Below are 6,213 nucleotides of genomic sequence, written 5' to 3'. Positions count from 1 at the left end.
AATAATTTTTTTGCAAGGAGGCGAGGGAACCTTCAATATTGCTGTGGAGTACATCATTGTTTCACCCAAGAATAGAGCAAAGAGGTCATTACTCTAGAACCAAAAAAAAAAAGAAAAAGATCAAGTCTTGGGATTACATACAATATAATCAAATTAAAAAAAATCATTTCATAATAAAGAAGACAGAAACCACACACTTAAAGGAAAACAAACCCATACTCTCAAGTCATACATAAGAGAACCACCAGCAGCAGCATGAACAAACGTTGATATCGAAGTACAACACAAATAAGAATTTTGGAGCCTAACAGCTGAACTAGAAACCAAGTAAAAGTCCCTTTCATAGTTTTTAATCAAATATCCTGCTCTTATGTGATTGGCACAAGAAACTTTTAATCCCTTAAAAAAATTTTAAATGGGAAACGGAGAATGGAAAAATTACCATGCATAAATTCCCTGTAGAGGCATGACACGGAAGTTAATGATCCATGCAAGGTTTTAAGTATCCTACCTTATTCATCGATACTAACTGATATGTAGATACTGTTGGAGTTTATGTAATAAGGGTATTTTGGGTACTGGGTTATTATCTTGTTAGTTAGTTCTTATGTTTAGCTCTTATTTTTTTATCTTTTACCTCCCTAGGGAGGTGTATGTAATTTCCAATATCTCATGTTAGTGAATCAATATAGGGGAGAGTCACTACAACTCTCTCCACAAGTTTGCACTCACTATCTCTTCTCTTCTTCTCTTTCTCCTCTCATCATCTTCTTCCTTGCTCCTACCTCTTACTCTTTCCTTTTCTTTTCTCTCACCTTGATCTTTGCTTACTTTCAACTTGGTCTCAGAGCCAAGAAGCTTTGAGAGTCGACTAGTAGCTCTCTCTTATTCTTTGGGCCTCTCTTAGAACCTTAGAACAGTAAGGGTGTCCAATAGGGGCTGTACCATGTAAGAAGATACAACCAGAAGACGTAATGGAGTTCTCTTTTCACCTAGAAGACTCATTGGAAGGAGATTGGTGGCTATGAAGATTGATTGGAAGAAAAAAAAAGGGGGGGGGTGGAAACAGGGTTACCGCCAGCAGCTCCCTCTCTAGCTCATTTCTCTTTCATCCGGTCTCAGTTACAAGTGAGGCCAAGCTTGTTGGAATCGCCCAAGAGGTATCTACCTGTTAGAATACATGGGCCAGAATACCGTAGGGGTATTCTGGTCCTTTTTCCCACTTTATCTCCCACTTTCTCCCTCTTTATTTTCTGTTTTTATTATTCTGTAATTTGCCTTTTATTTCTGTATTTTTCCCCTTGTCGATCTCTATTAGAATAGACAAGGGGAGCACTCCTAGTTTGACTAGGAGTGTGCATTCCTAGTTGTTTCTATTTCTGTTATTAGCACTCCTACTTTGATTAGGAGTTGTACTCTTTGATTCTATTACTATAAATAAAGGGCTAAGTGATAGGATTAATCACTTAAACATTAATCAACTAGTTGTTCTCTCAACATGGTATCACAGGTACGAATTGATCTAACCTAAATTTTTTTTTCCCACCCTCCCATCGTGTTCTCTTCTCTTTCCCCTGTCTCTCGATCTCTTTTCTCTTCCTTCTCCTTGCTTCTTCTCCTTCTCTAAGGGCAGCACTACAGAGGTGATCTTATGATCTAGTTGCTGCCCCTTCTCACCTCTTTTTTTTCCTAATTCATGACCTAATTTTCCTGTTCGATGGCTGCTGCTGGTTCCCTCTTGCGGAAATTGGAGCTTCCATATTTTATTGCAGATCAGGCCTGAGTTTATTGGGACTGCTTCTCCCTATGTTGGAGCACTTCTGCGACACTGGACTGCTGTTTTCCAGCCTCATATTGGTACTGAAGACCCCTTCTCCCACTCGATCTCTTATTTTCAGGGTTTTCCTACAACAAAACCCTGAGCCTTATCGATATTGGGATTAGGGCTGATTACAGTTGCTGTTTGTTTTTGGTTTTATTCTTCATCAAAGGCATACCCTGCAGGCTCTTGGACTGATTCACCTGGCTTCATCTGCAGCATAGTTTTGGTTTACTCTCCCCCCATCGATTGCTTTTTTTTTGGGTTTCTTCCAAACCCTAACTTAATCAATATTGGGGAGGGCTCCTTGTTTGCTGCTGGTTTTTTGGGTGGTGTGTTTTCCATCCCTGGTTTGGCTTCTTCAGTGGCTTTCTCTGCTGATCAGCACCTCTCTGCACTATGGGTGACTCCACTGATATCTCCACTGCCACATCTGATCAGGTTACCAATGACAAGTCTGATTTTCGTGATCTCCACCCTAACCCTATCAAGTTAGATGGCAGCAACTATCTTCTATGGTCTCGATCAGCCTCTTTTGCTATTGCTGGTCGTGGCCTCACTGATTATATTGATGGGATTATTCCTATGCCGACTACCCCTGGTGCTGCCCGGACTAAATGGCTAGCCCACAATGGTCTTCTTATGTCCTATTTGGTTTGTTCTATGACTTCAGATCTTGCACATGGTTTTCTTTTACTTGATACGGCTTCTCAGATTTGGGCAGCATGTAAGGAGACATATGGGCAGCTTGGTAATGATGCTCAGGTTTATGAGCTTCGCAAGAAGGTTCTTCATACTACTCAAGGGGACCTAACTGTGTCTAAATATTATGCCACTCTCCACAGCCTCTGGCAGCAATTGGACCATTTTTCAGATTATCACCCTGATACCGCTGCCAACATAGTTGCATATAAGAAGCATGTTGACAAGATTCGGGTTTATGACTTCTTGGCTGGGTTGAATGTTGAATATGACCAGATACGTGTTTAGGTGTTGGGCCATTCACCTTTTCCCACACTTGAACAATCCTATGCCCTGGTCTCTTCAGAAGAAAACCGCAGGGCTGCTATGTTACATCCTCCTGTTTCGGACAGATCGGCTCTCCAGACTGCTGCCCCGGCTACTGCTGCCCCTATTGGTACGTTATCTGTTGGTAGTTCTACTTCCAGTCCTATTACATGTGACCATTGTCACAAGCCTTATCACACCAAGGACAAATGCTGGAAGCTTCATGGGAAACCGGCTGACTTTGAAGCCAAGCGGGCTGCAAAGAAAAAACCTAAGAGCAAGGCACATCAATCTGAATCTGTTGCTACAACCCCAGCTACGGACATTGGTCTATCCCAGGATGATCTACAGGCTTTCCTGCGTGTACTAAGGTCTTCCGCTGCTGCGGCCTCTACTACTTCCGCTGCTACTGCCAATTCCTCGGCTCCTTCAGGTTTTTATTTTGCCCGGTCAGGTATCCCTTTTGGTGGTCATTGTGTTTCTGTAGCTTCCCATCCTTGGATAATTGATTCCGGAGCTACGGATCACATGACTGGCTCTTCTAGCTTATTTTATAGATACTCTCCCACTTCTGGGAAAGACAAGGTCAAAGTGGCTGATGGTTCCCTTTCCTCTATCTCTGGAAAAGGGATCATCAACTGCACTTCAAACCTCCCTTTGTCTTCTGTTTTACATATCCCTAATTTTACTATTAACCTCCTTTCCATTAGTAGTATTACTCGTGATCTTAACTGCAAGGTAACCTTTTTTCCTTCCCATTGTGTTTTTCAGGATCTGGCATCTGGAAAGAAGATTGGATTGGGTAAAGTTCACGGTGGGCTGTATCTGCTTGATGATGGTCATCTCTCTCCACCGGTAACTTCTCCACTACATCAGAACTCCTTGGTCTCTTCAGAACTTTACTAATGGCACTCTAGATTAGGTCACCATCCATTAGGAATTTTAGCACATTTATTTCCTTCTTTGGTCACCAAATGTAATAAGGATAACTTTTTTTGTGAGGCTTGTGTTCTGGCCAAACAGACACGTGCAACTTTTTCTTTATCAAATAAAAGGAGTTCTTCTTGTTTTAATTTGGTGCATTCAGATGTTTGGGGACCTAGTCGTAAGACCTCTATTTCTGGCCACCGTTGGTTTGTCTCATTTATTGATTGTCATTCTCGTAATACTTGGATTTGTCTTCTTCAGTCTAAAAACCAAGTTTTTTCTTGCTTTCAACATTTTCATAAAATGATCCAGACCCAATTCCAGGCTACTCTTAAGGTTTTACGGAGTGATAATGGCACAGAATATAAAGAATCCCAATTTCAACAGTACCTTGCTGATCATGGGATTATACATCAGACTAGTTGTGTTGATACCCCAGCCCAAAATGGTGTGGCTGAAAGAAAGAATCGCCACTTGTTGGAAGTGGCCAAAGCTTTAATGTTTGCTCGCCATGTTCCATCCCAATATTGGGGTGATGTTGTTCTCACTGCAGCTTACCTTATTAATAGGTTACCTTCACGGGTTCTGGATTCCCGTAGCCCCGCTGACCTTTTACTTGCTGATTCCTCTTTTGTGGTCCCTCCCAAGGTCTTTGGTTGTGGCTGTTATGCTAGGGATACTCATTCCCCTGGCAAACTTGAACCCCGGGGGTTGAGGTGTATTTTTTTGGGTTATTCTCCAACCCAGAAGGGTTACAAGTGTTACCACCCCCCTACCCGCCGTACTATGGTTAGTATGGATGTGGTTTTCCATGAAACCCTTTCTTATTATTCTTCCCCGCCTCTTCAGGGGGAGCACTCTAGTGAAGATGTGGTTCATCCTCTTGGGTTTCCCTTCCCAGCATCACCTATAGCCACCAACCAGCCTCCCATAACTGCTGTCCAGCCTCCCGAGGCTGCTGTCTAGCCTCCCGAGGTTGCTGTCCAGCCTCCCATGGCTGCTGCCCAGCCTCCCATGGCTGCTGCAGAGCCTCCAGTGGCTGCTGTCCAGCCTCCCGAGGCTGCTATCCCTTCACCTGGGGGGATTCCAATACAAGGGGAGACCTTGGAAATAGGTGGTGGTAATGTTCCTACTCGGGGAGCGACTCCGATCGAGAGGACCATTCGTAACTTTCGAGGACCATTGACAATTCCACCATTCTCACTTATAACCGGAGATGTTCTAACAGAGGGCAGAATCAGTCTACTGCAGCACCAATACCCATCCAGTGGCCGCCTCAGGATCCAGATCCTCCTCCTGGTGAGCCCTCCTCTTCTGATCTACCCATCGCACATCGCAAAGGTACCAGGACTGCACTTTACATCCTATTTCCGGTTTTGTTTCTTATAGTTCTCTTTCTCCTTCTTTTCGTACTTTTGTTTCCTCCCTTTCTTCTGTTTCCATTCCTAAAAATTGGCAGGAAGCATCTACAGATGGGAAGTGGAAGACAGCAATGTTGGAAGAAATGAGAGCATTGAACAAAAACAATACGTGGGATCTTGTAGCTCTTCCTCCAGGAAAAAACCAAGGTGGGTTGTAAATGGGTGTTTGTGGTCAAGCGGAGCGCGATGGTACAGTGGATCGGTACAAGGCACGTCTAGTTGCTAAAGGCTTCACTCGGACATATGGCATTGACTACCAGGAGACTTTCGCACCAAGAAAACTCAATCTGTCAGGGGTATCTATCTGTCTTGTGAACCTTGGATGGGATCTTCAGCAGTTGGATGTGAAGAATGCCTTTCTCCATGGTGAACTAAGAGAAGAGGTATATATGGACATTCCTCCAGGTTTTTCAAGTCCTGCTACCAAGGGTAAGGTTTGTCAACTGAAGCGTGCACTCTATGGCTTGAAGCAGTCACCAAGAGCTTGGTTCGGTAGATTTCACGGGGCTATGCTTTGGTGGGCTACGGAAGCAATGCTGATCATACCTTGTTCATCAAACGTATGGGTGATAGGGTTACTCTCCTCATAGTTTATGTTGATGATATTGTAGTGACCGGCAATGATGGTGAAGACATAAAAAGGTTGAAGCTGTTTCTTGGCCATGAGTTTGAAATTAAGGATCCGGGGACTCTAAAATATTTTCTAGGGATAGAGGTTGCTCGCTCTTGAAAGGGCATATTTGTCTCGGAGAAAGTATGTCCCGGATCTACTATCTGGCAAATCGGGCTGCTAGGGTGTCATCCTTCAGACATTCCCATAAAAGCTACGACAAGACTCAAGGAGAAAGAAGGCACACCAGTTGACAAAGGTCGTTATCAGCGGTTAGTCGGCAAACTTATCTACCTATCTCACACTCAGCTAGACATTGCCATTGCAGTTAGTATGGTCAGCCAGTTTATGCATGACCCTTATTCTTCTCATATGGAGGTGGTTCTTCGCATCTTACGATACTTGAAGTCTGCTCCGGGAAAAGGAAT

The sequence above is a fragment of the Telopea speciosissima genome, chromosome 3 (genome assembly GCF_018873765.1).
Source record: "Telopea speciosissima isolate NSW1024214 ecotype Mountain lineage chromosome 3, Tspe_v1, whole genome shotgun sequence".
NCBI lineage: Eukaryota > Viridiplantae > Streptophyta > Magnoliopsida > Proteales > Proteaceae > Telopea > Telopea speciosissima.
This window is presented reverse-complemented; position numbering follows the sequence as displayed.